Below are 10,758 nucleotides of genomic sequence, written 5' to 3'. Positions count from 1 at the left end.
TCCATATATCTATAGAACATTACACATTAAAATATATTTTAAGTTATCTAGATGAATTACAGATATCAATAGTTTTATGCAATGTTTTATACATGGAGATTTTGAATTTTTTCATTAATCTGATAAGAATCTATTAATTATTTCTTTTTTTTCCTCACCCAAGGGTATTTTCATACTTATTATTAGAGTGAGAGGGAGGGAGGGAGGGCGAGACAGAGAGAAACATTGATGGGATAGAGCCACATGGACTGGTTGCCTCCTGCATGACCCAACCAGGGCCAGGACGAACTGCAACCGAGGTACATACCCTTAACCGGAACCCTAACCGCTGAGCCAAACCGGCCAAATTACTTCTTGATCTGATCTTTTTTATTCAATAGAACCTGTTTTTATTTATTAAATATTTACTATGTGCCAGGCTCTTTGCTAAATTTTCCATTGATTTCCTTTTTTTCTTTCTTATTGAATCCTCACACTAACTCAATGAGGTAGGCATTATTATTAAGATGAAAAATATTGAGACATAATGAGGCTAAGAATGATGAAGAAATTTGCTTAAGGCCGTATAGCTGGCTACTGACTAAACCGGGAGTTCACGTTATGTAATGTGACCAGTGTCAGCACATTTGGCTATTATCATGGTTATAAAAGTGCATGTGGATGAGAGAAGGCCTGTGTATAACCTGCGACAGGGCATTGTGCAAAGCATGCTTGTAGGGTTGCCAGCAGCTGGCGCCAACTCAGTGGCACATAACACACACATATATTATACTTTCCAAATTGTTGAAGTATGAAAACTACTCAAACAACAATTTCATGTGGTTTCTACGCTAGGTTTTTCAACATGTGTTTCAAATCATATAAATTTGACTTCCAGATTGAAACAAACACCTCAATCAACCACAGGAGCCCAGAGGACCACTGGCACCACGCAGAGTCTTCACTCTCCTATTGGCCTGTGATTCAAATACCTTAGGTCCTTTCATTTCTTCTTTTGCTTCCCCACGTCTTAATTCTCATTACAATAATTGCAGTTTGGGCTTTATTGTCACCCACCTGCTTTCTTTAACAAACTCCTATCATTTCTCTTCCATCAATCAATTATGTATTTTTGAGCTGAAGTTTGAAAAATACCACTGTCTCATGCCACCCTTATGCTTGAAAATCCTGTGGGCTTCTGAAAAAAGTGCCCACTTCTTAGCCCGCAGTGAGGACCCGGAGATCTCCCTCAGTATTATCCCCACTGTGCCCCAGCACCCTCTCTGCAAGGGCACTGGATGTCTGCTCTTGCCCCTGCCACGGGTTTGCTCAGGCGCTTTGCCCACCTGGAATGAGCCCCTCTTCTTTAAATGCATTCAGATTTGACCTTGCTTTAGACCTTGATTCAACCTTTCCCCACAAAGATAGATCATTTAATGTAAAGCTATAAACAAATTTTGTTGTTGTTGTTAATTATGTTTATAATAACACTTTATTTCTATTATTTCTTCAGGCAGATGATCACAAATTCTTACAAATGGAAAATAAGTTCCACATATGTTTAACTTAATGTATGTGGAACTTAGGTGCTCAGTGTAGCAATACTTAGGCTAATATTTTACATTTCTCTCATTTCCAGATACACACCTTCTGTTTTTTATTTTTTTGTTCTCTGGGCAAATACTAGTTACCAAATAGTTACTTATTGATCATGTTTGCACAATATAAACTTGAATTTTTTCCTTGGTTAGTGTACCTTATATAGGATGTACGTGGACAGCTTGTTAAATCACAGTTCGTTGGGCCCCCATCCCCAGAAGTTTTGATCTAGTAGGTTGGGGCAGAGTCCAAGAATTTGGCTTCCAAACAAACTCCCAGATAATGTTGAAGCTGCTGATCCAGGGACCATGCTTTGAGAACGAGTGGCCTTAGGCTATTAACTGATAAAATAACAATCTGTCATAAAAAGCATAACCCCTTTGTCCTCAGTATTTCTTTTCCTCTTTACTTTTTAAAATTTAATATATAGGTATAATATCAGGAGAAAACAATATAACACATTTGCTTTCTGTTATTTTAATTTTAGATTACCTGACTCATTATAAATAAAATGTTATGTTTTTTTCTTTTGTAAACTACTAGATCGGTGGATTTACTGTTTTGATAATCCTGATAACTGAAGTGTTCTTTTTCATTACTATTAAACATGAAAAAAGTAGTTCATTCAATTTTAATATAATTTTTATTCTTCAATTAAAAAAGAGAATGTCTAGATAAAGGTCATTTATCAAACCATTTACTGATTAGTTCTTTATTCTTCACCACTGAGAGAAATCTGTGAGTAAGAGGGCTGTTATATTTCTTAGGACGTTCTCAGAGGTCCAAAGGCCAGTCACAGCAATGCATAAATGAACACCTAGGCAGAAATTACCTCAAGTCATATTAAGGAATTTTTTTGTGGCTAATGTACCAAATTCATAAAACTTGTCACCTGTTCTTATTAAAAGTAATAAATAGAAATTCTTAAATCCCTGTGCATCTCTAAAGAAAACCATTCATCTTCAGACAGCAACGCTGTTAGGCAGGTGACACACACATTCTAACACTATTCCTAGTAAAGCTGTATCAGCATCTGTTTTTAATGTTTATTTTTATTTTTACCTATGTTCAGATTGCTGTAAATGTACCATTGTAAATAAAGCCAAAGATTTTTATCTTAGTTGCACCACCTGGAGTAAGTAGAGTTTGCCATGGAAGCAAAACCAGATCCTATGTTTACACAAACTCTGGAATCTGAGATTCATTTATCCATACATTTCATACCTCATACATACTTAGTCATAGAATGGGAAGAAAAAGATTTTTTAAAAGTGCAATAAACTTATAGATAGTATATACCTCAATTTCACATTGAAGCATATTCAAAGCTTCTATACAAACATCTGTTTAATGCCAGTTACAAAAATATTAAAATAACCCATTGAATAGATAAGACCGGGATAATTGCTTATTATAGTAGAGAAGAATACCACCTGAAAAGGGTCAGAGAGAAAGGAGGACAAAGACTACATAGATTTTGAAGTCTCTTCTAAGGCAGGTCTTTCAGTGTGAAAACTTGGTTCAGATTGGGTAAGGATCATGGTATAACTGTTTGGCATTAGAGGACACAGCAAGGTAAAAATATTGAGGCAAGGAGTCCAAAGTCTTGGAGTGCAAATTCTTCTTTGCTGCTTTTGTAGTGAAGAGTTGGTAGGTCTATCAGGAATTTCCTGGAATAAACAATGAAGTCATTGATCATTTTTATCTTCCTGGGCAAGTATTTTATGGAATTTCAGAGTTAAGTTGATGAATAATGAAATACTAAAGTCATGTTAATATAGGATAAGCTGTGTAGTTGTTTTGATTCTCAAACCACTGCTAAATGAAAAATGATACTCAATCCCTTTAGAATATTATCTCTGAACTGGCATTTGGTCTATGCTTCTTAGGAATAGGTCTGTTTTTGGTGCAGAATATGATATCAATAGTGGATCCCATCTTCATGGGCCCATTCCTACAATTCTGTGTTGTTGTTGTTGTTTTTTAATCCTCACCCGAGGATTTTTTTTTTTTTTAACATTTATCTTCATATAGAATGGAAGGGAAAGAGGGGGGAAGAGAGAGAGAGAAACATCGATGTGAGAGAGACACATCGACTGGCTGTCACCCACACAACCCCAACTGGGGCTGGGGACAAACTACAACCAAGGTGCATGCCCCTAGCAGGAACCAAACCCGGGACTCTCCAGTCTGCAGGCTGACGCTCTAACCACTGAGCCAAACCGGCCAGGGCCAATTCTATGTTTTTGATGTGGGTTCATTCCCTGCTGTGGATTGTATAATCTTGCTCTAAATCCCAGGGCACTACATTGTAATTCTCCCACTCAGCTTTTCATCAAAAATACATAGCATCTTTTCCCACCCCTAACAAAGCCAGCACCTTAGGTCTGGTGGATCACATGGCCCTAACAGCAGGATGGCTTACTGCTGACCCCTTTTTCACTCTGAGTCTAACTCAAGGCTGGCAACTTTGTATTTCATCCAGTATTCCTAGGTGTGAACTGGGTTACCTGTAACTTAAAAGGTGCTGTGCCTCTTTTTGTAGTAGATTTGCAACACAATTCTTAAATTTTTGGCATGGCAAATGGCTAAAAAATATCAAGAACTGAGAGGTTGCTTTTTTTTTTTTTTTAAACTTTTGTAAAAACAGAGATTGGCAAGAAATTGAGGGAGGCCATCCTGTATAAGAGTTCACAATTAACTATTCCAGACTTTCTGAAATGTTATTCTAGGTGTGAACATGTTTGGTACTCATCTATTATGCCCAGTGTGTTATGAAATGGGGCCCTAACAATTATGAAGGGAATTTATTTCGATTCGTAAAATTAGATATGGAGTCCTAACTGTTTCTGTTGTTAGACCTGATTCCTCAAAGATGAGGTGGGGGGCGGGGTGTTAGAAACAGAGATTTTTTTTAGCAGAAAATGGTGTGTATTTTATAAAGAAGACAATGGTTCTATGAACAATATGCACTAAGTAAGAAATCTCATTCAGAAAAAACACATGGTTTAGTCTTGCCTTTGTTGCTTGTGATTTATTTTCTTCTTTATTCCCATCTCTCCCTAGACCCATTTTTCCTTAACACCTGGCCGCTAAAATTCTCAAGTGTTGCAAAAACACACCCGAGCACCCGAACAGTAAAGGCAGCATGGAAATAAGCCCTGGCAGTAGGTAAAAACTTAACCCAGCCTCTCCCATATGTAGCATAGATATATTTGATCACATACTACTATAATACTTTCCTATCGCCACTGTAACAAATTACTATAGATTTAGTGACAAGACAATACAAATGTAATCTCTTACTCTAGAAGTCAAACTCCAAAATCAACCTTACTGCTCTGAGTTCAGGTATCAGCAGGGTGGCTTGGTTTGGAGGCTGTGGGGGACAATCCATGTCCTAGCTTTTGTCAGGCTGCCTGTTTTACTTGGTGTATGGCCCTTACTCTGTTTTCAAAGTCATCAGCCCAGTATCCTCACAGTCTCTCCTTCTCTTCCACTGCTTCCATTATCACAATGCCTTCTGCTTTTTTGTAACTGGAACTTCTTTTGCCTCCTTCTTATAAAGGCATCTGTGATCAAATTTAGGGCTCGCCCATAGAATCCAGGATAATTGGCCATCTCAAGATTCTCAATTTGATCATATCTGCAAAGCACTTTTTTCCATAGAAGGGAACATTCATAGATTCCAGGAATGAAGACATGGATACATTTGGGGCCCATTATTCAGCCTACCACAGTCAGTTATGGGCCAAGTTGTTCAGTTGGCTTCTTCACATATATCTACTGCAGTTTCTGGTTATAAAATTTGATTAATCTGTAGCCATCTCTTTAGATTGGGAGATATGCCAATCTAAACACAACCCCAGTAAACCAAAGGAAAGAAAACATCTGCAAAATGTTAGATATGTATCCGATGTTGGATATGTATGGATGAAAAAATATCTTAAAGATTTCATCCTTAGTTACTTTTTTAATGAATTGCCTTTAGGGGAGGGTATAAAAAAATAAACATAAAGTGAATATGAGTCATTTCCCTCAAGCCACAGAATAAATTTGTTATGAGCATCCCAATTAGCAGCTAAAGATAAAATGCTCAATATCTTATTTTCATCTTTAGTAATCAATTTTCCTGACTGTAATTATAATTTCAGTTATCTTTTGTGATGTTCTCTAATAGCACGTGAAAGTGTTATATATTATGCCATGTAAAGAAAGGCTCTGTTCTCCTATAAAATACAGATGAGACTGGCAGTCTAAAAAGACAACATTAACATACTAAATTCCTTCAGGATTTGAAATAGCATTAAACTCATGTTCAAGATATTAATAAAGTTATCTCTAAAGAGAATACATATTTTAAAAGAGTTTCTGTAAATTATATACCAATTGAACATATGTTTTAAAAGAATTTCAAACAAAAGGCACTACACATAACTTATTAGTTGCTATTAACATTGAATATTTTTCTGTGCACTCCAAAGATATAGCTAAAATGAATAAGAAAACAAATACACACAGAAACATGTTTCCTTGCATAAAGAAATGTATTTTGTATGTTAAGCCTGTGGAACTGTAATGCTTTCTGATATATACCTTTAATGATTTCAAGATCACCATTATTAAAAACAAAGTGGTAAAACAGAGTACACACACACAGAAAACAACTTAGGGAAGTTGGCTATTATGTTCAACTGAAGGAATAAGTGAATGAATAAATATCAGTGCAAAAGAATTTATTTTTCACTTTCATGTGAACAAAAGAAAATGTGTTTTTGCTTGTTTGTTTTCCTATTTAGAATTACAGTTTCCATAATCAAGCATTGTTTTAGTCTACAGGCAAACATCAATATTTTAAACTTCATAGCTACAACATCTGGTTTCATGGTGGATTGTTCTATAAGATAGCATTGTAGAGATAGCTAGCTGGTCACCAGATCCATTTCCTTTTTAAGTGTTCTTCCTAACTTTCTTCTGGTTGGATGTAGTTGTAGGACTCAGTTTAGCCAATGGAGTATGAGCAGAGGTATGGGCTATGTGGGATTCTTTATGCACTTTCCTCTTTAGTTGGCTTTGTTGCAGATGGACAAAATCATCTTGAGCAGCAAGATGGGAGGGATATGCATTCTAACTTAGAGAAAAGCAAGCCATCCATTGATTAGGACTTTAGAACAGGTAGAAATAAGCAACTGTCTTGTTTAGTAGCCATCATACAGTTATTTGTCACTGTAGCTACTATTACAGTAATGGAATGATTGTTTGCTTGAATTTAAAAAATACAACAGAAATAAGATTGTCTTCTGTCTAAAAGAAGTTAGGCTGAACAAATTGGCTATAAATTATGCATCCATCTTGGAAGAAATATAAAAATGTATTTCCTTTTTTATATAAAAATAATTAAGATTAACCGACATTAATAACTTTCTGAGATCAAGAACATCTAAAGTGATTTTGGACAACAAAAACCAGAGCAGGATGAAGAGAAAATGTAGAGACTAAAAAACTTTTTACAAACTGCCAGATGTTTGTAATTATTTATTAAAACAATAAACCTGCCTCATAACTTTCTCAAACTGTTTGCATATAAAGCCCTAACAGTGCTAGCCTGGGGTTACTAATTTAGAAAATCCACCACTCTGAATTCATTTCCTATCTCAAGTTAATATTACCAGAGTCTACCTGGCTGAGAAAAGGTCTCCTAGAATAAAAATGGACATGGACTATTTTAACAGCTTTAATTCTTATCAACAAAGTTTCTAGCCAGTGAGATAAGATTAATCTAAAGTGTATTTCAAATGTTAGAAAACATTTATTTAAAAAAAAAGTATTTTCAGAAAAAACAACAACACAGGATGTACATTTTCTAACACACACTGAAAATAAATTTCAAAGATCAGAGCTCTGATCTGTGGAGACTGATGAAAGCATCAGGCATTGTAAACATGCATACCTATAAAAGACATGCACCATGCATCTCCTATTCCTCAAAAACTTGAGTGTGGATAACGCTTTTGTAAAAACTTAAGTCATAACAATACCAATTCTCTTGGGCTCTTTCTAAGAGGAATAAATATAATATGACATTGTTTTCGATTGCTCAAGTGGAAAAAATTGTTCTGGTGTCTAGGGGTCTGTCATTTATCATCTCAGAGATGATAAAAACCAATGAATATAAATAAATAAGCAACAAAGAAAAAAAAGGCTAACATAATTATATCTAAAGAAAGAAGTTAATACAGTCTTCAACATATTTTCTAAAGATTTTACAAAGTACTGATTTAGTCTTTTGAAAGTTGCCATTAACAACTTCACTAGAGATATGCTAATCCCACTGCCTGGCAGATGGAATGCTAATGGTTTGGCAACTGGCAGGGAAGGATCTTCAACAAATTGCTTGTTACTTCATTGTGATTTTGAAACATCCTCTGGAGAATAACTGTCATCATACTCCTTAATGTTACATTATAACTCATAGATTCTGACACTGTTATTTAGCTGAAGCAGCAGGTTATTAGCCAAACTGCTGTGAGTGTTTTATTTCTTGGAGAATTCCAAAAAGCAAATTGATTAAGTAAATAAGCTACAGCATGAGGACAGATCCTATCCCTTTATTGATGATTGACTCTATCTACAAACTATTTTTTGTTTGTTTTTAATCAAGATCGAGTCATTCAACTTACCGTAATGAGTTGTATATTTACCCAAATGGTGGTTCTATGGCATACCTTTTTAAATCATCTATTGGCAAAGTATCAATGTCCAATGAGCTGATTATTCTGGAGAAGCAGCTGTTTCAATCATCTAGCAGCTCTAATTAGTTGATATGTGTGACTGTGCTGGCTTCATACAGTCTGAGCACATCCTGGTTGCTCAATAATGAATTATGAATACTGGAAATAGCAAAATGAAGAGGGCATTATTGGGGCAGCTGAATATTTGAGGAGATATTTTAAGCAAATCTAAACCGATCAGAATATGCATATGGAAAGATAGGAAGGAAGCATAAGAGAGCTTCCAGATTCATGGAGATAGCCAATGGTTTGCTGGAGTCAGCTCCTAACAGCTCGTGAGAGCAAATTGTTAAATTTTCTGGAGTTTTTTTTTAACTAGTTTTAAACACAGCCACTATTAAAAATAAATTACATAAATTTACATTAAAATAATTACACTAAATTGTAATAATACTCAAAAGTCCTCACTTCCTAATTATTTTACTACATTTAACGATTATTCTCTTAGACTTATTTATGTCTATTACATCTCTAAGGCTGAGATACTGCATGATGGTGTTCAACTGTGTGTGTATGTCTTTCCCATCCTGCCTTCAGTGATGACTCATGAATGCTTGAAACTGGCCACAGTGGGTGTGTTTTCACCATGGAAATAAGCAAATGCTACAATTTGGTATTTAGATATTTGAAGATATCATCATTCTGTTGCAAATCTATAGGTCTGTTTCAGGTGTCTACAAGCAACTATAGAATCTATGTGCTAAATTCTGAGTTCACAAATATGTGGAAATTGCCAGATTCATAAGAGTTATAACAATCCTATTATTTCATTGAATTTACTACAGAAATTATTTTGAAGGACATTCAGATAAGTGCATGTTTATTTGCATGTATATCCTAGAGCTCTTCAGTGAGCTGTAATTTTATGTATTAAATATTATTTGTAAAAATAAAGGTAAAATTTGTACTTGGAACACAAATAAGAACAACTGTATTTCATAGTAAAAACAGTCTTGTTTTGTAATGACAAAATGTTCATTAAAATATTGCAGGATAACTTAAACAGCTGAAACTGATAATATAGCAGTATCATGGGGTGAAATTCTTCTCTAATAGACACAGATAAAAATTCTTCAAACTTTATTACTATTCTTCTTTTCAAGAAACTTATCCTTCAAAATTCTGTGTCCCACACCTGTACAAAACATCTAAATTTCTTCACAATTCTCTTTGACTATAGTTCTAGAAAGTTCGATTTATTTTAGCATTATTCTGGTTGTAAGGTGCTTATCATCTCTCTGAGGGCTGTATTTGTGACTTGCTGTTCAGTGTAATTATCAGCCCTCCAGGCAGAATTGCACTTGCTGCCCTTCCCTTGACGAGCAGGAGCCCCTTGTTACGTTGGCCTCGTCTATCACTCCAAGAAACACTCACTTCCAACACTCCCCCACCTCGCTCTTCTAACAACAGTCCGCTGGATCTTTTCTTAACAACATTCCTTCGGAACTCTGTTTAGATATCTTCCATTTTAAAGCTAATATTCAACTCACCTAGTCAATACGATGATGTTTATTGTCTCCAAGATAATCAATCAGGTGACTGCTTCGCAGATGCAGTGCTATTCTCTTATTCTTTTTCTTTGGTCACTAACAGAATTTTTACATTGTTCAAATTCTTTGCCTTAGCTGTTATATGAAGTAATTGGTGCAGACCAGAATCTATTTTGAAGAAATTTTAAGTGGTTCAGGCTTTATAAACATATAAAACTAAGGATATATAGTAGCCAGTTTTCAAACATTAAAAAGAAACATTGCCCTCCAAAGAGTCTTTGAGAAAAGGTATTTAGAGTGCAATTATTGTGTGTGTTCTTTTGAAATAATTATAATCACTATGTTGAGTATTAATAATAAGTAAATTTACTCTAATTCAATTCATTGACAATGAAATCGTATTATATCACCCTTTTCCCCCTTTTTGTTCCAACTTTACACACTGCAAAAGAGTCCACCCTTTACAGAAGACTACATCATTTCAGTGTAGTGTTATTTTGAAAGCAGAGATAGGAATGCAAAACAACTCAATTTAATATGGATTGTCAAAACAACATCTGGTTTTGACAGATTTTCCTTAAATTGCTCATTGTTCAGCATCTGAAAATACTTTCCTCTTAGTTCTTTTTTTGTTTTTTGTTTTTTTACAAACATGAACTTTGCTAAGATTTATCATAAATAAATAAAATCCTTTGGAAATATGAATTAATCCAATGACTCTTGAACAGAAAAAAAAAAAACTATAGATCATTCATCCACTACATAAGGATTTAAACCCTCATGGTTCCAAATTTGGAAATCTGTTCTTCTTTCTTGCTGGATAACTTTATTTAAGAAATGTGCATGTGTGTGTATGTGTCTGTGTTTTAATTATTTATGTGCATATTAATTTTAATTCA

The sequence above is a fragment of the Molossus molossus genome, unplaced genomic scaffold, assembly GCF_014108415.1.
Source record: "Molossus molossus isolate mMolMol1 unplaced genomic scaffold, mMolMol1.p scaffold_m16_p_11, whole genome shotgun sequence".
In the NCBI taxonomy this organism is placed as follows: domain Eukaryota; kingdom Metazoa; phylum Chordata; class Mammalia; order Chiroptera; family Molossidae; genus Molossus; species Molossus molossus.
The sequence above is the reverse complement of the archived record's forward strand: the minus strand, read 5'-3'. Positions refer to the sequence as shown.